Source organism: Rhincodon typus, chromosome 47, assembly GCF_021869965.1.
Source record: "Rhincodon typus isolate 14 chromosome 47, sRhiTyp1.1, whole genome shotgun sequence".
Taxonomy (NCBI): domain Eukaryota; kingdom Metazoa; phylum Chordata; class Chondrichthyes; order Orectolobiformes; family Rhincodontidae; genus Rhincodon; species Rhincodon typus.
Window position 1 is genome coordinate 6,919,627 of NC_063378.1, and position 23,948 is coordinate 6,943,574.

Consider the following 23,948-nt stretch of genomic DNA (forward strand, 5'->3'; position numbering starts at 1 on the left):
AGTATCGCAGTGTAACCATGTGAAGCTTGAGATGTAATGTACCAGCAGGGAGGTTATATCAGTATATAAATACATTCAATCTTTTCCAGGTGACCTGCCTATCTGAGTTTCTGGGGTCTTTGGGGAGCAAGTTGTAGGCAAATGTTCCGTTGGACTTCTTAGCGAAAGGAGTTGAGCATTGGAGCAGTGATGTCTTGCTGAAATTATGCAGGGTCTTTGCGAATACCATACCTGTGCAGTTTTGGTCTCCTCATCTGAGGAGGATGTTCTTGTTATACAGTGAATGTTTACCACACTGATTCCTGGGATGTGGGAGTGATGTATGGTAGGAGACAAGATTAGTTAGGAATTATTCACTGGAGTTTAAAAGAATTACACTGGGTTGGGGGTGGGGGTGAAGAAGGTGGAGAAAGATATTTTATAGAAATCAACTGGGCTACACAAGTTGGATGCAGAAAGGATGTTCCTAATAATGGGGGAGACCAGACTCAGGTCACAGTTTAAGGTAATGAAGTTGGCCATTTAAGACTGAGATGAGGACAAATTCCTTTACCCAGACACTAGTGAACCTGTGGAATTCGTTACCACAGAAAGCAGTCAACACCAAAACATTTACTATTTGAAAAAGGAGTTGGAGCTAAAGGAACCAGAGGATATGGGAGTAAAGCAGGAATAGGCTACTGAATTGGATGATTCGCCGTAACCATAATGAACGACAGAGCAGGCTCAAAGGGCCAAACGGCTTACTCTTGCTCCGGTCTTCTACGTTTCAATATTTTGTTGTAAAATTTGGAATCCTCACCTGGTCTGGTCTGTATGTGAGTCCAGCCCTCCATTAACTCCTCTCTGACTTGCTTGGAATTTCAGTTTGTATCAAACCAGAAAAACAGAATAAAACTAAATGCACCACTAGCTGTAACAGAGTCTGAATCAGGTCACAACAAAGAAACACATTGACCTGATTCAGACTCGGTCACAGCCAGTGGTGCATTCAGTTTTGTTCTGTTTTTCTGGTTTGATACAAACTGAAATTCCAAGCAAATATTTTTACTGTAATTGTAATTTTTGTGATCCCAAAACAACCAAGGTACCGAGTTCCACAACATTCGACAGTTCACATTTATTCTGATTTGATTACATTTTGAAAAATTAGTACTCTAAAATCTCACATGAATTTGACATGAACTCCTGAAAATCACAACTTTAAGTGAGGCCTCATTTCCCATAAGAATCAGTGTTAACAGCAGAGTTAGGTTGCCGCAATTTTTGCTGAAAGGAAACAAATGTACAGATTGAAATACTGGACTGTGTGCGCAATACCATGTACTCATAACTGAAGCAATTTACAAAATAAAATGAATCACTAAATATGGAAGAAATACTACACATCATGCAATTCAATATTGTTTAAAAAGTATGACTGCTCTACAATAGTTTAAACTGAATATTTCCTATGTAGTGGCAGGAGTTAGTCAGTGCAGGCATTAGCCTGTCTGATCTAATCCCTCACTCACTGTTAAATAGAGATCCTCGTCTAATTCTTCATCTGCAATATTGAGGTGAACTGTCAATTTTCTGTTTGTTTGATGCCTTGGTCAACACAGCTCCTGTGGAGTGTCCAGCTCGTCTAGTTATGGGTACATGAATAGGAAGGATATAGAGAGCTATGGACCAAATGCTGCCTCCTCTCCTCTGTGCTCCATCACTGTGCAGCTCCTGTCACCCATTTTCCAGCTGCCATTGATCTCTAGAATGTTGACTGTCATTTAATGATTCTGTGTTCCTGAACAGTTCCTTTACACACTTAGTCAAAGTTGTTGGATTCTTCAGTGTAACCTGCACTTTGCTGGTTTCTCTCTTGTAGGAATTACATTCCAAGCTGACACTCCAACAGTCGAAACATTGAATGGTGTCTGTTTGACAGAGGTGACCTGTTCAGGTGAAGCACAGAGCCTTTTGACACAGCACTTGAGCATCAGGATGGAGTGGCTGGAGAACAAAACCTTCTGGGGAACAGAGTTGTCCAGCACTAACCAAGTTTCAACTGTACTGTGCCTAGGTCAGTGAGGGAAAAATCAGCCCAATGTTGCGTTGATCAAATGATTCCTGGTGCAAAAGTCCAAGTTCAGGACTGGGATCAACAATCACTACCTACTTTACACAATAAGTTCCCAGCAGTAGAATCTCAGGAGGGCAACTCTCAGTGGAAGTGTTTACTAGAACAACTGTCTAATTTGGAAAATTTGAAAATACCGTGTTGATGAATGCCTGAGAACATCACGTAGTTTCTGCTGAAATTATTAACTTGTTCTCAGAGTGGATGATACTGTCAGATTCCATTTATTGTCCATCTCAACTTGAACCACTGCAGTCATAGAGCTGTACAGCATGGAAACAGATCCTTCAGTCCAACTCATCAATGCTGACCAGGTTTCCTAAATTAATCTAGTCCCATTTGCCAGCAGTTGGTCCATAGCTCTCTACACCCTTCCTACCCACCCAGATGCCTTTTAAAATGTTGTAACTGTACCAGCCTCCACTATCTCCTCTGACAGCTCACTCCATACACACACCACCCTCTATGTGGAAACGTTGCCCCTTAGGTCCATTTTGAATCTTTTCCCTCTCACCTTCAACTTATGCCCTCTAGTTTTGGACTTCCCTACCAGCATGACTTTGAGCTTTTGATGGACTGTCTTGTTCATGTTCCATTTTCATTCCTGTTCTCACCCTGAAACTGAAGGGTCACAGTCTCAAGACACAAGGTAGACCATTTAAAATTGAGATGGGTAAAAAAACATTTCTTCACTCAAAAGAGTAGTAAACCTATAAAACCCTATGGAGGCCAGGCCACGGAGTCATACTCAAAAAAACAATGGCTATATTTCCAGATTTTGAAGGCAACAAAGGGAATAGGGGGAAAAGCAAGAATATGGCATTAAATTAGAGAAGCAGATGTGATCACAGTAAATGGCAGAGCACCAACTGGCCTATTCCTGTTCCTGGTTTCTAATGTTTGACCAAGCACTTTACAGCTTTCAGGACTCAACTGTGAGTTTACATGTTACAGACTGTAATCTGTTCCTGTTTTACTAGATTTTTCTTTTATTTTCTAAACCAGCATCAAACCCTATTTTTGACAAACAACAAATTGACAAATTACAAGCATTGTGCACCAGGGATAGTGCTCACTTCTTTCTGTTTTTCTTTTGGAAGAATTCATGTCAGCATCAATTTGTTTAGCTAGCACCTATTTGTTTAACGTACTTTGTAATCTATCTGTTGAAAGTTGTAACTATGTACCTCTGGAGTAGCTGAGACTTGAACCCAGGCCTCCAACCGCAGAGGTAAGATCACTACCACAACACCACAAGTGCTTCCTCAATTTTCTCTCTTTTTTTGTATATTTAACCTATTTTTCTAATCAACTTATTCAGAAATGTTATGACACACCTCTGGACCAGATAGGTCTTTGACCCAGACCTTCTACTTCAGGAGTTAAGGACACTACCACCACACCACACAAGCCACCTCACTTTTCTCTTTGCTTTCTGCCAGAAGGACATGAGCTGCTGCCTTTCACATCTCCTCCGGACAGATATTTTATTTCTTCACTTGTCGCTTTATCACTCTGTTTAGATTTACCCAATAAACCCTTTGGCCTTTTAATCTCTACTTCCCTCCAGCCGATCACAGGCGTTCACTCTTGTTCTTTTTCCTCCTTTCACTTCTTCACACCCTCTTACACTTTTAACTTGTCTCCGTTTAGATAAAAACTCACTGACCTAAAACATTAACTCTGCGACTCTCCACGGACGCTGCTGAACTTGCCCAGTTCTTTCACCATTTCCTATCCCAAAATGGCGCCCTCTTCGCTCCACCCCCATCTTGCCACGCCAAGCACACCCTCACCCGCCCTGCGCTCTCATTGGGTGAGCTTCCAGCCAATCAACGGATACTTCCCAGGGGGTGACCTGCGTCACCTGGACCAGTGCACCAATGGGAATCCCTAGATCTCGGTTCATGTTGCTGATTGGTCTGTGTTTCCACGACCCGTGACACGAGACAGCCCATTGAAGGGAGGGGCGGGGTAAGTTCTGATTGACGGCCCGGACAGCCCCCCTAATTGGCTCTTGTTTCTGGGTCCGCCCTCTTGGCTCGAGCAGAAACCGTTGGCAGAAACAAAGCGTTTAAAATTTGAAAAGTGGGTCTGGAGGTGAAACGTTGGACTGAATGGCCAACTTCAGAAAATTCAGCTTATTGGAGGGTGAGATAATCACATGAAGAAAGCTCAGGGAAGAAGCGAGCGAGGTGAATGTACGATACAACAAGGTGCAGGGCTGGATGAACACAGCAGGCCAAGCAGCATCATAGGAGCAGAGAGGCTGACGTTTCAGGCCTAGACCCTTCATCAGAAAAGGGGGAGGGGAAGGGGGTTTTGAAATAAATAGGGAGAGAGTGGACGGCGGATAGAAGTTGCAGTGGGAGAGAGATCCCTTGAGGTTTGTCCGGAGGGAGGAGGGTAACTTCTTCAGGTTAGGCATCCTTAGAAGAGGTTTCGCAGTGGGGTTAAAATCGAATCAGAGATAGTAGGAACTGCAGATGCTGGAGAATACAGGATTCTCTATCCGCCTCCCACTCTCTCCCTATTTATTTCAAAACCCCCTTCCCCTCCCCCTTTTCTGATGAAGGGTCTAGGCCCGAAACGTCAGCCTCTCTGCTCCTATGATGCTGCTTGGCCTGCTGTGTTCATCCAGCCCTGCACCTTGTTGTCTCGGATTCTCCAGCATCTGCAGTTCCTACTATCTCTGAATGTACGATAGGTTGGGATGTGCATTGCATTTACTCGAAAGTAGTCTTTTTTTTAATTTGAAGGATGAATCATTGCCTGGAATTGGGGCTTCCAAGAGAAAAGGGAACTGCACAAGGAGGAGAACAAGTCTTCTTTCTATTCTGTTCTCAGCCTCACATACTTCAATAAATCGTCCCAAACCAACAATGTCCAGGCTTCCTGAGAAGGATGCAGCAGCAGGAGCATGAGAAAACTGTCACTTGCAAGCTCCCCTCTGAATCACACATTCATTGTGCCAATTTGAAGAGATTTTGCTCGTTCCTTCATCTTCATTGTGTCATAAACCTGGAACTCTCTCCCTAATGGCACAGTGGGAACTTCATGTGATGGGACTGAAATGGTTTGAGAGGAAGGTCACCACTATCTTCCCAAGCAGGACACGGATGGACAATTAATGCCGACCTTACCATTTAACACATCTCAAGAATTAATACAACATTGCAAAGATTAGACACCTCCCTTCACTGCTGTTACATTCAGTAGATTGTGTTTTATATGGAACGCTGTTGTTGCATTAACAGGTCCTTTGCATGTCTAACAGCATCTTACCAGGAAGATGCAGGTAGATACCATGGGTGATGGGTTAACATTCCTCCCACTGGGCACCTGTTCTCTGTTGGCCACAGTAAATGTAACAAATATGGAGCTCTAGTTTCAAGTTCAACCCCAAGACTCATTAACCATGGAACGTGCATTCATAATGCAACCAAACAGATCAACCTGCAAATCCTTCCAACATGGCTATGGAAGGTGGTTGGAGTGAGAGACACCTGGTCAGTCATGATTGATGTGGAGTGGTACCCTTCAAGCACTAACTTCTGGCTTCAGGCTAGTGACCTAAAGGGGAAAAAAAAACACATTTACAGCAATAGACAGAAGTGTGCAATTCATCTGCCTCATGTGTTTCCAGATGAAGGAGGGATATAAAGAAAGAAGAAGGAAATGAGACCAATGACAACCCAGTGGATCTTCCATGTGTCCTCACTAATCTAATAGAGGATCAAAATAAAGTGTCTGATTGAAATTCTGAACACATACACAACTCAGCTCAAACTGCATCCATGAAGAAGTTCAATGTGTTTTCAACACTGAAACAAAGTCAATAGAACAAGAGTACATGAACACCAACTGGCTACAAAAAGACATGACCAATACTCACTCATGTCAATCCACATGGACAAGGAGAACCACCACTTCGACTGGGACAACACCAAGATCCTGGGACAGGCTAGGCAGAGACAGATACGAGAATTCCTAGAAGCATGGCACTCCACAAAGCATACTATTAATAAACACATTGAACTCGACCTCATATACATTCCACTACGAAGGAAAACCGGAAGTGAGGTAATCCATCTCAACGGACCCCAGAGTTTAAAAATCAGGCGAGAAAACACACCAATGCTTCACTGGAGGCTGCACTGAGGAGGTTACCAAACATGGTAACGAAACATCTGCGAAACAAGAAACCATCTCGGCAAGCCAACCAACCTCAACAACCTCAAGAAGTCAATAGAAATTGGATGGAGTCTTCCTTGTTGTGCTGTGTGTTACGATGGGGAATCAAAGGGAAAATCTGTTTAAAATGTTAAATAAGAATTAACCAAATGAGCCTAACCACAGGTATGAAGAAGTTCAATGTGTATTCAAAATTGATGACCCAATGGCGCACTCAAAGGGTGTGAGAATTAGATCCCTGACACGTTGGTGATGGATCTGTAGAAATCTAAACTCCTTCTTGGGATGTGCATAGACCTTCCAGCCATTTCCAGCACAGTGCCACCTGCATGTCATGTCGTCCTCACATGTCTCTCCACCTGTGCCAGAAGGAGCTGAAGTCTGAAGGGCACAAAATGCAAAGGGACTATCTTCCCATTCCCCCAATCCTGCCCTGCTTGCTGGAGGCACCTTATCCTGCAAGAGAAAAGATAAAATATGTATATGCGTTCAGCCCTGTAATTGACCATAGTGTCAACCATAATTGTATAGCTGGAAACCACGTGTGGAGTCAGCAAGGGTTCGGGGTATTGGCAGCATTTATAGGTGCGTGAGCCTAAGGTGTTATTATTTGAGAACACTGAGCATTATGGAGTGTTGCTGGTGACTAATGGAATGTGTGGTGCATTGAGCACTAGGAGATTAGCCATGTTCTGGTTATGAGATACCATGGGAATATGTATTTAACCACCTTGACAGCCAGTGTGAGGTCATTTGATGTCTTGTGGTGCTGTTGTCAATCGTTGAGCTATTTATTGGGAATGAACTTCCCTGACCACCTGCTCCCATTCTATCAGAGGGTTTTCTGAAATCCCTGACCAAAGGAGGTTCTTCTCCTGTTAGCCTAAGGCCTCTCACACAGTTTCTGTGATCTTGGTATCCTCTCTCCTTGTTAACACTGCAGCAATGCTATTCAGCAGCAGCCCCTGGAATTCAGTGCAGTTGACCTTTAATGTCTGGTACAGATATTAGTTTTGAATGTGTATTTTCAGTCATATCTGCATGTTATCAGACAGGGAGTTTCTGATCTGTGTTATCTATAAGTTCTTTTCAAATGGGGAATATTGCCTTCAGTCAATTTTAACAATAAAGAAACTTTCATTCCTTCGTTCACAATTGTCAGACATAGTGTCCCTATTGGTGAATCCTCCATTCACTTTTTGCCCCTTGATGAAATCTATATATTTTTGAAACTTCATTGTCTACGTGTATTGTAAACCAGCAACCGTGAAAATAAACTTCGGTTGACTGGATATTTAAGGTATAGTTTGTATCAGATTTTGTCTCGAAACAGGGCTGCAGTCCCGTTATGGGGTTTAACAGGTTACACAGGTCAGTTGAAGAGTCAGTGAACAGTAGTTGGTGAGCAGTTTGTTGGGTGCAGACAAAGAGGAACATTGGTTCCTTGCAGCAGAAATACTGCTGTTAGCTGTTTCATAATGTGAAAGTCCATTTCTGTATCACCTGAGTGTTCACTGAGCTATATTGGCTCCAAAATCAAGCAGTATCTGGATTTTAAAATTTATAGCCTTGTTTTCAAATTCCTCAATGGTCCTGTTCCTTTGTTTCTGTAGCCTTGTCCAACCCCACAACGCATCGCATTCTCTGAACTCCTTCACTTGTTCATCTCTGATTTCATTGCTTCATCATGGATATTTGTGGCTTCAGTTGCCTATGCCCCAAGATTTGAGATTCCCTCCTGAAACCCCTTTGCCTGTGTAGTTCAATTTCCTCCTTTACAAAGCTCCTTAAAACCTACCTCACTGATTTTAGACCATCTAACCAAACAATTCCTGTGACCCAGTGTCACAGTTTATTTACAATGCCTCTAAAGACATAACATTATGTTAATAGTGTTACATAACTTGATATTTTTATGATTATGATGGGACTGAGCATGATCTTCAATATTCTCCCAAAGAGGAGAACCCCTTCTTTCTAACCCACACAGGAGCAACAGATTTCTCCCAAATGAACTCTGGAAAATAAATATTAAAATTATTGAGAGCCCAGAGAGAGATGTTCTGCCTACTGCAGATTGATTCTGTTAAAATTAATGTTTCATCCTTGAAGGAAAATTGCAAGAGCTCCAACATACTCTTGATCCATGAGCAGGTTATTGCTGAGCAGGTGCTGCTTGATAACGTTGTTGACGATATCTTCTATCACACCTTTCTCCTCTAGTGATCCCCAGCATCAGAGATGCCAGTCTTCAGCAAATTCAATTCACTCCATGTGCTATCAAGACACAGTGGAGGCACGAGATACTGCAAAGGCTATGGGCTTTGATAACGTTCTGGTAGTAGTACTGAAGATCAGAACTTGTCACTCCCCTAGCCGAATTGTTCCAGTATAGCTATAAAACTGACATCCACCATATAATGTGGAAAATTGCTCAGGATGTCCTGCATGCAAAAAAAAAAGGACAAATCCAACCCAGTCAATTACACCCTATCAGCCTACTCTTGATCATTAGTAAAATGATGGAAGGTGTCATCAATAGTGCTATCAAGCAGCACCTGAACAGAATACCTCATCACAAATGCCCGGTTTGGGTTTGGCCAGGGCCACTTAGCTTCTGACCTCATTATAGTGTTGGTACAAACATGGACAAAACCACTTAATTCCAAAGGTGAGGTGAGAATGACGGTCCTTGATATCAAGTCAGCATTCGACTGAGTGTGGTATCAAGGAGCCCTCGCAAAATTGGAATCAATGGGAATCAGAGGCAAACACTCCTCTGAATGGAGTTACATCTGGTGGATAGGAAGATGGTTTTGGTTGTTGGAAGTCAGTCATCTCAGCTCCAGGGCATGATGTTCTACAGTGCAGAGTCTTACATTGAACCATCTTCATCTGCTTCACCAATGAATTTCACTCAGTCATAAGGCCAGAAGTGGGGATGTTCAATAATGATTGCACAATGTTCAGCACCATTTGTGATTCCTTAGATACTCAAGCAGACCATGTTCAAATGCAACAAGATCTGGACAATGTCCAGGCCTGGGCTGACAAATGGCAAGCAACGTTCACACCACACAAATGCCAGGCAATGACCATCTCCAATAGGAAACAATCTAAACAGTGCACCTTGTTCATTCAGTCGTGTTGCCATCACTGAATTCCCCACTATCAACATTCTGGGGGCTTGCAGTTGACCAGAAACTCAACGGAATTCACCATGTAAATATATTGCCTACAAGAGCAGGCCAGAGGCTAGGTATACTGTGGTGAGTAACTCACCTCCTGACTCCCAAAGCCTGTCCACCATCCACTGGCCTGGATGGATACAGCTCCAACAACATGCAGGAAACTTGACACCATCCAGGACAAAGCAGCCCCTGCTTGATTGACATCACATCTACAAGCATCTGGTCCCTTGACCTCCGACCTTCGGTAGTAGCAATGTGTCCCATCTACAAGGTGCACTGCAGAAATTCACCAAAGATCCTCAGACAGCACCTTCCAAACCAACGACCACTTCCATCTAGAAGGACAAGGACAGCAGATACATGGGATCACCACCCTGTGCACATTCCCCTCCAAGACACTCACCATCCTAATTTGGAAATATATTGCCATTATTTCACTGTCACTGGGTCAAAATACTGGAATTCCCTTCCTAATGGCATTATGTGTCTACAGCACATGGACTGCAGTGGTTCAAAAAGGCAGCTCACCACCACCTTTTCAAGGGCATCTAGGGACAGGCAATAAATGATGGCCAGCTCGTGATGCTCACATCCCATGAGTAAATGTATGTTCTCCATTACATTGACTTAAATAGGAGATAAGCATAGAATCAGGCCATTCAGCCAAACTAGCCCATGGTGATTATGCTCCACTGAAGCCTCTTCCCTTCTTTCTTTACCTAAATCAATCATTGTAACTCTCTATTCCTTTCTCCCTCATGTGTTTATTCAGCTTCCTCATACATAAGTCAGTACTGTTCACCTCAACCATTGCCTGTGAAAGTGAGTTCCACATTCTTCCAATTCTCTGGTTAAAGAAGATTCTCATGAATTTCTGATTGGATTTATTAGGTATTGTTGTATATCAATGGTTCTTAGCTTTCTCTTCCCCAAAGAGGAAACTTTCTGTATCCATTCTATCAAAATAATTGAACATGTTAAAGAGTTCTAATAGGTCACCGCTTGGACTTTTTTCAAGCAAAACACAGCTTTCCCAAAACATAAACCTCACATTTCTTTTATTATTTTTGTTAATCTCTCAATATCCTCCCCAGTGCCTCTAGATCTGAGCAGAACGGTGCACGGTACTCCAAGTCTGGCCTAACCAAGCTTAGACACAGATTTAGCATAACCTCCCAACTTTTCAATTCTATCCCTCTAGAAATAAATCCTAGTTCATTGTTTGCTTTCAGTTTGCTTTGTTAACCTAAACTGTCCTGTACAGCCACAACATGACCTCCTTTACTCAATGTACTGACCAATAAAGGCAAGCATACCAAATGCTTTCTTCACTACCCTGACTACCTGTGACTCCACTTTCAAGGAACTATGAACCTGGACTCCAAGGTCTTTTTGTTTGGAAACAGTCCCCATGACCTTACCATTAAGTATGCAAGTCCTACCCTGATTTGCCCTACTAAAATGTAGCACCTCACATTTATCTAGATTAAATTCCTTTGGCCATGCCATGGTCCATCGGCCCATCTGATCAAGGTTCTGTGTACTCTGAGGTAATCTTCTTGTCCAGTACACCGTCAATTTTGGTGTTATCTGCAAAATTACTAACCATACCTCCTCATATTCACATCCAAATTATTTAGATAAATGACACAAAGCAGTGGACCCAGCTCCAATCCTTGCGGCACACCACTGGTCACAGACCTCCAGTCCGAACAGGAGCTCTCTACCACCACCCTCTGTCTCTTACCTTTGAGCCAATTTTGTGCCAAAATGGCTAGTTCTCTCAGTATTCAATGCAATTTAACCTTGTTAGCCAGTCTACCATGCAGAACCTTGTTGAACGCCTTATCGAAGTCCGTATAGATAATGTCCACCATTCTGCCTTCATCAATCTTCTTTGTCACTTCTTCAAAAAATTCAAATCAGTGAGACACATTTTCCTAAGCAAAAAACCATGTTGACTATCCCTAATCTGTCCTTGCCTTTCCAAGTACATGCAAATCATATCCCTCAGAAACCCTTCCAGCAGCTTGCTCACCACTGATATCAGGCTCACTGGTCTATAGGTCCCTAGCTTTTCCTTACCACCTTTTTTAAATAGTGGCATCACGTTAGCCCACCTCCAGTCTTCCAGCATCTCACCCACGGTATCAATGATACAAATATCTCAGCAAGGGGCTCAGCAATCCCTAGCTTCCCACAAAGTTCTAGGGTACATGTGATCCGCTCCCAGGGATTTATCCACCTTTATGTGATTTAAGATGTCCTGCAAATCCTCCTCTGTAATATGGATGCTTTTCAGGATATTGCTATTTATTTCCCCAAATTCTGTAGTTTCCATATCCTTCTCCACAGTAAACACTGATGCAAAATAATCATTCAGTATGTCATCCATCTCCTGCAGTTCCGCACGTTAAGGCAGCCTTGATGATCTTTAAGGAGCCCTATTCTCTCCCTTGTTACTCTTTTGTCCTTAATGTATTTGTAGCAACCCTTTGGATTCTCCTTAACCCTATTTGCCAAAGCTTTCTCATGTCCCCTTTTTGCCCTTCTGATTTCCCTCATAAGTATACTCCTCCTGCCATTATACCCCTATAAGGTTTCACTCAATCCCTGCTATCTGTACCTGACATAGGTCAGAAATAACACTACACCAGGTTATAGTTCAACAAGTTTATTTGAAAACACAAGCTTTCAGAGCCTCATTCCTTCTTCAGGTGTTAGTAAGAGAGGTAGTATCAGACACAGAATTTATAAGTAAAAGATCAAAGGGTCACACCACTGATCAGGATGTATTAAATAAACCTGAGATGCTGTTAAATCTACAGGTAGAAGGTTTTAATTTATTAATCTGTATATATAAATCCCTGAATTCCTTTGAAGCTCCTGTTCTGAGAGAACTAAAAGTTTTATCAGTGTAAAGAAAACGTGATATTTTAGGTCAGACAATGCATGTTAGATGTGAGGCCTTGTTTAGAATCTGTGTTTTGGTTCGGAGTCAGTCTGGTTTTATTTCTGAAGTAGGAATATATGAAACGCCACATTGACTATCGATAAATTGCCTGCTTTTTGAACAAAATAGAAAGTATCTGAAAATATAGATTCATCTCATAGACTCACGTTTGTGTGTGTGTGTTTGAGAAACAGTGTGTATATGAGAGAGGATCTGTGTGAGTGTGTGTGTGTGTGTGTGAGAGTGTATGAGTGAATGTATGTGTATGTATGTGTGTGAGAGTGTATAGTGTGGTGGGGTCACCTGTAGTGCGACATGAGCCCAAGATCCCGGCTGAGGCTGTCCTCATGGATACCGAACTTGGCTATCAGCCTCTACTCAGCAACTCTGCAATGTTGTGTATCCCAATGTCTGCCTTGGAAGACGTTTACCTAAAGATCCATGCCGAATGTCTTTGACTGCTGATGTGTTCCCCCACTGAGAGGGAACATCCCTGTCTGGTGATTGTTGCACGGTGTCCATTCATCCATTGTCATAGTGTCTGTATGGTTTCGCCAGTATACGATGCCTCGGGGCATCCTTGCCTGCAGCGTATGAGGTAGACAGCATTGACCAAGTCACATGAGTATCTGATGTGGTGGGTGGTGTTCCCACGTGTGATGGTGGTGTCCATGTCGAAGATCTGACATGTATTGCGCAGGTGCAGTGACAGGGTTGTAAAGTATTGTTGTCAATGTTGTCCTGAAGGCTGGGTAGTTTGCTGTGAACAATGGTCCGTTTATGGTTTGTTGGTTGTTTGAAGGTGAGAAGTGGAGGCATGGGGAAGATCTTGGCAAGGTGCTCATCGTCATCGATAATGTGTTGAAGGCTGTGAAGAACATGGCGTAGTATCTCTGCTCCCGGGAAGTATTGGATGATGAAGAGTACCTTATTGGATATATCCCATATCTGTCTTTTGAGGTGGTCATTAGTTTTTTGCTGTGGCACATCGGAACTGAAAATCGATGAATTAAACATCGTATCCTGTTCCTATGAGGATGTCCTTCAACACTTTAAGGTGTCTGTCTCATTCCTCTTCATCTGTATATCTGTCCTCTTCCTGTGTATGCGTAGGGCTTGTCTGTAGGGGATGGCTGTTTTAATATGTTTAGGGTTGAAGCTAGAGAAGTGCAACATCGTGAGGTTATCTGTAGGCCCATGTACTGAGGTGTCCTTCCCTGATGGAGATGCGTGTATCCAAGAATGAGACTGATTGTTAAGAGTAGTCCATGGTAAGTCTGATGGTAGGATCAAACTTGTTGATATTGCTATGTAGTTGTTTCAGTGATTCCTCGCCATGAGTCCAAAGGAAGAAAATGTCATCAATGTATCTGGTGTATAACATTCGTTGGGGGTTCTATGCAGCAAAGAAGTCTTGTTTGAACCTGTGCATGAAAATGTTGGCATATTGGGAAGTAAATCTGGTCTCCATGTGTCTGGATGGAGAACTGGTTGTCAAGGATGAAGCGGATGAGTTGTAGAATGGTATCTGGAAATTGGTAGTTGTTGGTGTTGAGTACTGAGGCTGTTGCAGTGATGCCATCGTCTTGGGGGATGCTAGTGTAGAGTGTCGAAACGTCCATTGTGACGAGGAATGTTCCTGGTTCGACTGGTCTGTGGGCCCTGAGTTTCTGTAAGAAATCTGTAGTGTCATGACAGAAGCTGGGGGTTCCCTGTACAATGAGTTTCAAGATGACCCTGACATGGCCAGAGAGGTTCTCACACAGGGTCCCATTGCCTAATATGATGGGATGTCCAAGTGTGTTGGCTTTGTGTATCTTTGGAAAGCAGTAGAAATCCCCAATGCGGGAAGTGTGCAGGATGAGAGTGAGTAAGATACTCTGAAGGACTGGATAAAAAGTCTTGACCAGTCTGTTCAGTTGACAGGTGTGTTCTTTGGTCAGATAGGCAGATAGTTGGCTGTAGTGTTCCAGGTTGTTCAGCTTTCGGAACACTTCCTTGCAGTAGTCCATTCTATTCTGTATGACGATGGCTCATCCTTTGTATGCTGGTTTGATGACAATATTGCGATTGGTCTTGAGAGCACGGATGGTATTACATTGTGCCTGGGTGACGTTTTGCACTGCCTAGTGAGTGTGGCTGATGAATCTGGCATTTGTGCATTCTCTGATGGCTTGAGCATACCTGTCAAGCCCCAGGCAACAGCCCTCTGGAGGGACAAAAACAAAGTTGCTGGAAAAGCTCAGCAGGTCTGGCAGCATCTGTGAAGGAGAAAACAGAGTTAACGTTTTGGGTCCGGTGACCCTTCCTCAGAACTCTGCAGGGGTCTAATTCGACTCCTCCTTTGCCTGCTGCCCCATGGATCTCTCTGTGGACTGATCCGGTTTGTTGGTTGTCTCATTGGGCTCACTGCTGACGTCTTGAAAGAATTCCCGGAGTTTAATTCGTCTAATGAATTTCTCTGTGTCTGCTGTGAGACCAATGGGGTCCATTTTGGTGGTGGGGCAGAAATTGAGTCCTCGGCTGAGAACTTTGACCTCATCTGGTTGAAGGGTGTGGTCAGATAAGTTGATGATGGATTTTCCTATGGCGGTACAGCTTTCAACTGTGGTACCAGGAGAGACTTGGTTATTGCTGGTGTTGATGCCAAGTTTCTCCGGTTTCTTGTTCGTGATGTGGTGTAGTTCTGTTGCCTTGTCTGTTTGGCAGTGTCTCATAACTGTACTGCTGTATCTTGAGTGCAGGCTGAGAATATGGACTCTATCTCGATTTCAAGGTTACGTAACTTGCTGCTGAGTTAGTATACGAGATGATTAAGGAGTTTGCGAGAGGTGTGACGGCAAAGTCTCTCAGCACAATCAGTGATGTAGGTCGACTTGAGTGGATTCGTGATCTGTAGTCGTTTTGGGATCTTTTGTGCTTTCTTGCATTTCTGTAGACACTTGATGTCTGTGTCGATATGCGTGATCTTCTCCACTTTAAGTCAGCAGTTGGTGATGTCGATGGTAGCCATGATGTGGAGGTACCTGACATACGCTTCCTTCTTTTTCTTGGCCAGAACCTCAATTTCTCTAGTCATCCAGCATTCTCTACACCTACCAGCCTTACCCTTCACCCTAACAGGAACATACTGTCTCTGGACTCTTATCTCATTTTTGAAGGCTTTTCACTTTCCAGCCATCCCTTTAACTGCTGATATTTGCCCCAATCAACTTTTGAAAGTTCTTGCCTAATGCTAAAATTGGCCTTCCTCCAATTTAGAGCTTTAACTTTTAGATCAGGTCTATCCTTTTCCATAACTATTTTAAAATTAATAGAATTATGATCACTTGCCCTGAAGTGCTTCCCCACTGACATCTCAGTCACTGCCTTACTTCCCAAGGGAAGGTCAAGTTTTGCTCCTTCTCTAGTAGGTACATGCACATACTGAATCAGAAAATTTTCTTGTACACATTTAAATTCATCTCCATCCAATCCCTTCACACTATGGCAGTCCCATTCTATGTTTGGAAAGTTAAAAACCCTGATCATTACCACCCTATTATTTTTACAGATAACTGAGATCTCCTTACAAATTTGCTTCTGAATTTCCCGTTGACTATTAGGAGTTCTATAGTACAATCCCAATAAGGTGATCATTCCTACTCAGTTTTACTGAAATAACTTGACTGGATGTATTCCCTGGAATATCCTCCATAAGTACAGTTGTAATGTTATCCCTAATCAAAAATTCCACTCCCCTCCTCTCTTGCCCCCTCCTTTCTATCCTTCCTATAGCATCTATACCCTGGAACATTAAGCTACCAGTTCTGTACATCCCTGAGCCACATCTCTGTGATAGCCATGATGTCCCAGTCCCACGTTCCCAACCATGCCCTGAGTTCATCTGCCTTACCTGTCAGGCCTCTTGCATTGAAATAAATGCAGTTTAATTTATCTGTCCTACCTCATTCTCTGCTTTGCACCTGCCTACCTTGACATTTGGACTTGGTCCTTTTCCCACTGCACCAGCCTCAGACTGATCCCTTCTCTCACTATCTCTCCAGGTCCCAATCCCCTTTACTAGTTTAAATCCTCACGTGTGGCTGTGGCAAATCTTCCTGCCAGTATATTAGTCTCCTTCCAATTCAGGTGCAACCCGTATTTCTTATGAAAGTTACTTCTACCCCAGAAGAGATTCCAGTAATCCAAAAATGTGTATCCTTCTCCCCCGCACTAGTTCTTCAGACACACATTCATCTGCTCTATCCTCCTATTCCTACTCTCATTTGCACATGACAGCAGGAGTAATCCAGATATTACTACCCTTGGGGACCTACATTTTAACCTCCTGCCTAATTTCCTATATTCTCTCCTCAGAACCTCATCCTTTTGTCTTCCTATGTTGTTGGTTCCAATGTGTACAATGACTGCCTGCTGGTCTCTCTCCCCTTTGAAAATATTCTGCACCCTCTCCAAGCTAATCTTGATCCTGGCACCAGGGAGGCAACACACCATTCTGATGTCTCGCTGTCGGACACAGAAACGTCTGTCTGTGCCTCTGACCAGAGAGTCCCCTATCACAATTGATAGCTTGGAATCTGGTGTACACCTCATTTCAGTAGAGTCAGTCTCGGTGCCAGAAACTTGGCTGTCAGTGCTACGTTCCCAAGAGTCCATCACCCCCTACATTTTCCAAAACAGCATACTTGTTTGAGATGAGGATAGCCACAGGAGACTCTGCTCCTGTGATGCTGCTTGGCCTGCTGTGTTCATCCAGCCCTGCACCTTGTTACCTGACTGTATCTATGGTTTTTCTACCTTCCTGCCATCCATCACACCCCTAGCTCCTGCAAATTCCTCGTTGCCTTTAACTGCTGCTCAAACCTATCCATGTGATCCGATAGGATTTGCAACGAAATACACTTCCTGCAGACATAATCATCAGTAACACTGAAATTCTCCCTAATCTCCCACATGCAAAAGGACGACCACATCACACTACTAAAGGCCAGCTTTGCTTTTTAATCTACAGACTAGAAAAGAGCACAGTCATACTGCTCTAAAAACACTGCTCTAAGGTAACTTAGTACCTATGTTTTATATTTTTAAAAAGGTTTAATCCAGAGACAGATCGTAATAAAACACACACAAAAAAGTTACCCTACTCTATTGTAGATTTACAAAAAAGCGGAGTATGGTTAGACTCAAAAAAAGCCACTTCGCCGTTCCAGTGCTGTGAGCTCCTGATACTGAGATTTCTCCAAGGTCAGCTGTGAATTTCACTATTTGTTTATTTTTCTTACACAAATTCTGATGCCTGGAGATGCTTGAAACTAAGCAGCACAGGTAGTCAGCTGTCTGGTCTGTCAGTTTTAGTGCTGTAACCATTCTGCAATTGCATTTGATTCCAATTGCAAAGACAGCAATTGTTTGCACTTCTCCAGTGCTGTTTGCCACATGACATGGGCACCACTGGGATTTTCTTCCATGGCTTTGAGACTCTGTTTCACTCACAGCACAGGAACAGCTAAGTGTTTTTTTAAGCCTAACCATACTCTGCACTAAAGGAGGTCATTCACCCATTGTGTCTGTACTAGCTCTGCAAGACCGCACCTAGTCTCAACACTGAAACTTCTTTCCCACATTCTCATAAATGTAATTGCTTTTTATTTCACGGTTTAGATTGGAATCAATTTAAAAGGTGAAGAAACAATAGAAACCGCCAGAATCTTAAAGCAGTAGCTTCTTATTAATTTAGCGTTGTTTGATTCCAGTACACGGATTGAGCAAAGTACTTCCAGAATGACAGACTCTGATACTCAAGGGGGTCACTGCTGTCTTTAATGTACATTTGCACAACATTTACAAGCCCAACTGGGCAGGCTGGTGTTTATGCTCACATGAGCACAGCCCTCTTCATCTCCCCCATCATCATATTCTTCTATTCCATTCTACCTCGTGTGTTTAAATGTATCAATGTTATTCACCACAGCCTCTCCCTGTGAGAGTGAGTTCCACATTCTCCTTGCTGTCTAGATAAAGGAATTATTCTTGTACTCTTGATTGGATTTATTGGTGACACTTAAATATTGGTGGTCCTTAACTCTGCTGTCACCCATAATTAGTGCAGTGACTTCACTTCAAAAAGTATTTACTTGGCTGAAAAGTACCTTGGAATGACTTCTAGTTGTGAATGGTGCTATGTAAATGCAAAAAAGTGTGACACATTTGCTTTTAGTCAGAATAATGAGGAAAGACAAAACAAATCATAGGTATAATTTTAGAGACAGTGTGGGCACAGAGCGACTGGGTGTGAATGCCTGCCAATGTTTGAAGCTTGCTTGGCAAGTTATTGAGTATTGTGTCCAAATCTCACATTTCAGGAAGAATGTCAAAGTCTTGTAGTGAGCTTGAGGAAGTGACTTACTTGAATAAGGGGCTTAATTTAATGTGGAAAGATTGGACAGGCTGGAACTATTCTCCTTGGAGGAAAGAAGTTAAGAGGGCGATTTATTAGAGGCAGAAATAAGGAGAAACTATTTTCAATGGCAGGGAGGTCAGTCACCAGAAAGACACAGATTTGAAGAGAATTGCTAAAAGAACCAGAGGGCGGATCAGAATTTTCTTTAATGGTGCTAGTTGTTATGATTCAGCATGTGCTGCTTACAGCACATACAATAGGGATTTCCAGAAGGGAATTAAATAAATACTTGAAGTTGAAAAAGTGGCAGTGATACGTAGAGTGGGATCAATGGATATATCTTTCAAAGAACTTACACGGACAAGATGGGCTAAGAGGCCTCCTCCTGTGGAATATCATCCTAAATCTTTCTTTAAGATAGAAATAATCAGGCTGTGACAAACATAAGTATTATTAAGATGTACATACTCTGTTCATGGCAAGCCTCAGCATGTTGCTGCCTCAGTTTTGCATATTTTAACCCACCTGTTCAGGCTTGCTATTATACACTTCAGGAGTATGTGGGACTTGGACCTAGATCTCCTGGCTCTGGGTTCGGGATGCTATCACCTGAACCACAAGGGCTCTTGAAAAACTATAATCATTGCTGAAACCAGGGACTTCTGGATCTTCAGTTGAATGTTCCCCCAACTGAGCTATTTCTGCTGAGTGCTTGACTTAGTTTAAAGCTACATTATTTGATGGAAGGTCATTAGCTTTATATATTAACGCTGTTTCTCTCCACAGGTGCCGTCTGACCTGTGAGTTTCCAGCTCTTTATGTCCAGGAAACATCTGCTGTGAAGTTGGTCAAGGGATAAATAATGAATTTTGGCCATCAAGACTTTCTCACTCTGAGGAATTGCACAGCCTCTATGAATTGATTATTCTCTATGCAAATTCCCTTGTGTCCCTTTTTGCTGGTCATATTTTGAGACTCTTAAAGATCCTTTTGACACATGTTATTCTATCTTAGGCTTATGGAAAATGTAGTCAGGATGCTCTAGTCTGCTGAGTGACCAAACATACTTACGAATTTCCCTAAAGACTCCACACCCTGTGAATGAGGAAGTTCTGGAAATTTATTTTGCATGTGTTTTGTTTACACAATTCTATTAGTGTGTAAATAGTATTCTATATATGAGGGAGTCAACAACAACCATTGCTGAGCTGTTTTGAAACTAATTAATTCCTCCTTAGAACTGGTTTTGGTTTCGTAAGCGACAGCAGCAAAACTGAAGCGCTTGGATTTTAATATTCTCTTTCTGAAATATTTTGAAGAAAATAAGATGAGGCGCTCCTATTCCAGGTGGGTTGTTTATTTGCTTAAGGATAATGTTATTTGTTAGATTTGCTCGGCTGAACTCTTGATCTCATAATCCAGTATATTTTGTGTAGGCTGCCAATGTTTTGTGAAATGCCAAAGTTCATCTGGGAAATTATCAGTTTACAGCTAAAAAGAGGCCATTCAGTCCATCATGTCTGCACCAGCACTCAACGTTCACCTACAGGACTGTTCTATTCATTTTGTTGTAGTGTATCAAAAGCCACCTCAATGCTAACCATGAAATAGGGGCTGCATCAGAATCATAGACAGGTACACCACAAGAGGAGGCTGCTCAGGTAATCAGAACCTGTGCCAGCTCTCTGAAAGGTCTGTCCAGTTAATCCCACCCTTCAGCCCCCCACTCTTTTCCCCGTAACCCTGAAAATATTTCTTAGAATACTTCTCCAATCTACCCCTTTGGAAAATTCCTGTTGAATCTGCTTCCACCACCCTTTCAGGCAGTGTGTTCCAGATCATGACAATGAAAAACAAGTTCTCCTCATCTTCCCCTGTGGTGGTTTTGCAATTCTCTTCAATCTGTGTCTGATGACAACCCTCTTGTCACTGGAAATAGTTTCTCCTCATTTACTCTGTTAAAACCCTTCATGATTTTGAACAGCTTGATTAAACCTCCCTCTTAACGTTCTCTGTGCAATGAAAGGAATCCCAGTTTTTCCAATCTCCTCAAGATTGGAGCAACATAAAATAGATAATGTAAATAAAGAGCCATTATATCGGGAGGAACACTATTTTGTTTAAATAATTAACCATAATGGACCATTAATGTCCATTTCTTCACAGTAGACCCAAACTCCAACCCCACTGTCCAACTTATGCCCATTTTCTTTAATATCCCACCTAGCCTAATCCCACACACCTTCTTGATCCCTATAACCTTTAATATCCCATCCAGCCTACATCTGCTCACCCCTCACTCCTCATTTCCTTTAATATTACACTCAGCCTAATCCCACTTTCCCTCACTCCCCTGACACATTAATGTTGCCCCAGTCTAATCTCACTCTCCCCCTCTACCCCATACCCTTTAATATCCCATCCAATTCAATCCTTCTCACTCTCTCACTCCCTGCAGCCTGTAATATCCCATTCAATCTGATGCCATTCTCCCCTGTTAACAGCCATACCATTTAATAACTCATTCAGTTTGATCCCACTCTCCTCCTGACTCCCTGTACACTTTAACATCCTATTCTAATTCCACTCACCCCTCATACCTTACCCCCATTAATATCTCACTCAGTCTAATCGTACTTTCTGGTTGATTGTCCACATATCTTCTGATATTATATTTGTTTGTAGCAACTATCTTATTCCTTTTTATTTATGGTTTTTCCACAACAGAATGTAGCAGAGGATCATTGAATTAATCACATTCTATACAGAAGAATTTCTTAACATATTTCTGACCTGTTTTATGTCCAGGATCCCATCTTATCTGTTCTTAAAATGAAAGTCAGCAAGTGTGTGTGAGAGAGAGAATACACGTCAGAGAAGGACTGGATCAAGTTTGTTTGTGATGCTTCTTGTAGTCAGAAAGCCTGTGAATACTCCAGGCTCATAATGAAATAGCTGGCGCTTGAATATGATTCTTGATAATATATTTGTTTTCCTGGAGAGGAGGAGAAAATTGGTGTCCATATGAATATATGCATATATTGAGAGTACACTTAAAAAGCAAATTTAGATACTGGGGCTCGAGTGGAGATGATTTACCCCATGGAACCAAAGATAATGGACTTTCAGTTACTGAAGACAGACTGGAGAAGCTCGGTTGGTCTCCTTGGAGCAGAGAAGGTCAAGCCAAAATTTAATAGAGGACTTCAAGATCATAAAGAGTTTTGCTACAGTAAATCAGGAGAAGGGACGGGAAGGTCAGTAAGCAGAGGGGCACGGAATGAAGATATTAAGAACCAGAGGAGGAGATGAGAAACATTTTGAGACAGTGACATGTCATGATCCAGAATACACAAAGAGATTTGAAAGCAAATAAACCCTAGGTTTACAAGGTTATTAATCCCAGAGCAGAGACTGGGGGATATATTTTCGAAAAGATTATGGGAGCAGGAAGAACTCGAGGGTTGAATGGCCTCTTATGTTGCATCATTCTCTGCTTCTCTAATCCAGAATCAGAAAGAGACAAAGTATTGCAGAACCTCTTCCAGCAATTAGAGGAAGCTGGAAGCGTGTTAGCTCGCCCTCTGGAGGCTGAAAGCTGGTATTGCAGCAGGTGAAAGATTGTTTAAAAGTTCAAATGGTTACGGACCAGAGATGGTTATTTGGCCTGTCCAGAGCTCCCTACAAGAGAAGCTCAGTTAGTTAAAATACCTCACCCTTTCCACATAATCTTGCATTTCTTTCTTTTTCAGATAATGATCACTTTCTTCCTGAAAGCCACAATAGAATCTGTCTCCACTTCTCTCTCAGGCAGTGCATTCTGGATCCTAGACAACAAGGTGCAGAGCTAGATGAACACAGCAGGCCAAGCAGCATCATAGGAGCAGAAAGGCTGACGTTTCGGGCCTAGACCCTTCATCAGAGTCCTAACCACTTGCTGCAGAACAAGTTTTTTCTCATATTGCTATTGTTTGATTTACAAACCTCCTTAACTCTTGTCAGTCTTTCTTCCATTGGGAACAGTTTCTCCCTCTCTACGTTGTCCAGCACCCCTCATGATTTTTAACACCTCAATCAAATATCTGCTCAACCTTCCCCTCTCCAAGGAGAATATCCTAACTTCTTCAATCTATCCAAATACCTATAAGCTCCTCATCTGTGGAAACATTCTTGTGAATCTTTTCTGCACTGCCACTAATGCCCTTCCTAAAGTGCAGTGCCCAGAACTGGACACAATACTCCAGTTGAGGCAGAACCAGTGTTGTATAAACATTCAACATAACCTCCTTACTTTTATAGTCTATGACTCTTCTATAAAGCCCAGGATTCCATCTGCTTTAGTAATCACTTTGCCACCTGTCCAATGACCTTTAATGATTTTATATATACATGCACAATTCCCTCTGCTTTAGAATCATCCCCTTTGTTTTATATTGCGTTTCCTCATTCTTCCTAGCACAATGTGCAATGTAAAGTCTTAACTCCACCTTAGAAATACTTTACTTCTACTTGTTTCAGATAGCTTAGGAAGAATGTCCAAGTCACTGAGAAGGGAGTGGAGAAGGGGAACTCACAAGACAGTGTCCAAGGCAGGAAGGGCTTAGAAATGAGAGGCTGAATGGTCTTTCCCTGTTCCTACAAGATGATGGAGAGATATGTGGAAGAATGTCTCATGACCAGAACTTATGGACAAATACCAAGATGTAGCTTGCCTGATGGTGAGGAAGACCTTTCCCATCAGACGCTTTCCATATGTCTGGAGCCTCACCCCCTCCTCCCTTTCCCTGGAAGTTGCTGTGATGGAGAATGGGATATTGTCCACCTGCTGGTGGAATGGGTGTTTGCAAAGAAGACCTGGAGATAGAGACAATGTTTCTTGTCAAGTTCAGTCAAAGTAACTCCATGAAGCAGCATACTGTACTCTTTGAGTGTTAGCCAAGGACACACATCACGTTAAACATCAACTGTGTCTGGAGGACCATCAATTCAATGAAAGACACTGAGATAACACAGCGTGGAGCTGGAGGAACACAGCAGGCCAGGCAGCATCAGAGGAGCAGGAAAGCTGATGTTTCGGGTTGGGACTCTTCT

The 23,948-nt window shown here is 42.5% G+C and overlaps 1 protein-coding gene and 1 long non-coding RNA gene across 2 annotated transcripts in view; one reads left to right on the forward strand and one right to left on the reverse strand.

Annotated features, from left to right (window-relative positions):
- Nucleotides 1-1,103: 1,103 nt before the first annotated feature.
- LOC125487952 lies at nt 1,104-3,865 on the reverse strand. The gene is made up of 3 exons (XR_007266168.1): nt 3,786-3,865; nt 2,631-2,737; nt 1,104-1,269 (listed from the first exon to the last, which is right to left on the reverse strand). It is a non-coding gene; the product is annotated as an uncharacterized LOC125487952 (long non-coding RNA).
- Nucleotides 3,866-4,150: 285 nt separating this feature from the next.
- Nucleotides 4,151-23,948, forward strand: part of LOC125487946 — a 113,440-nt gene continuing 93,642 nt past the window's right edge. The window contains exons 1-4 of the transcript XR_007266164.1: nt 4,151-4,311; nt 4,876-6,895; nt 19,644-20,204; nt 22,610-23,884. The gene's annotated coding sequence lies outside the window, so the exon portion shown is untranslated. Of the gene's footprint in view, nt 4,312-4,875; nt 6,896-19,643; nt 20,205-22,609 lie in introns of the transcript that reaches the window.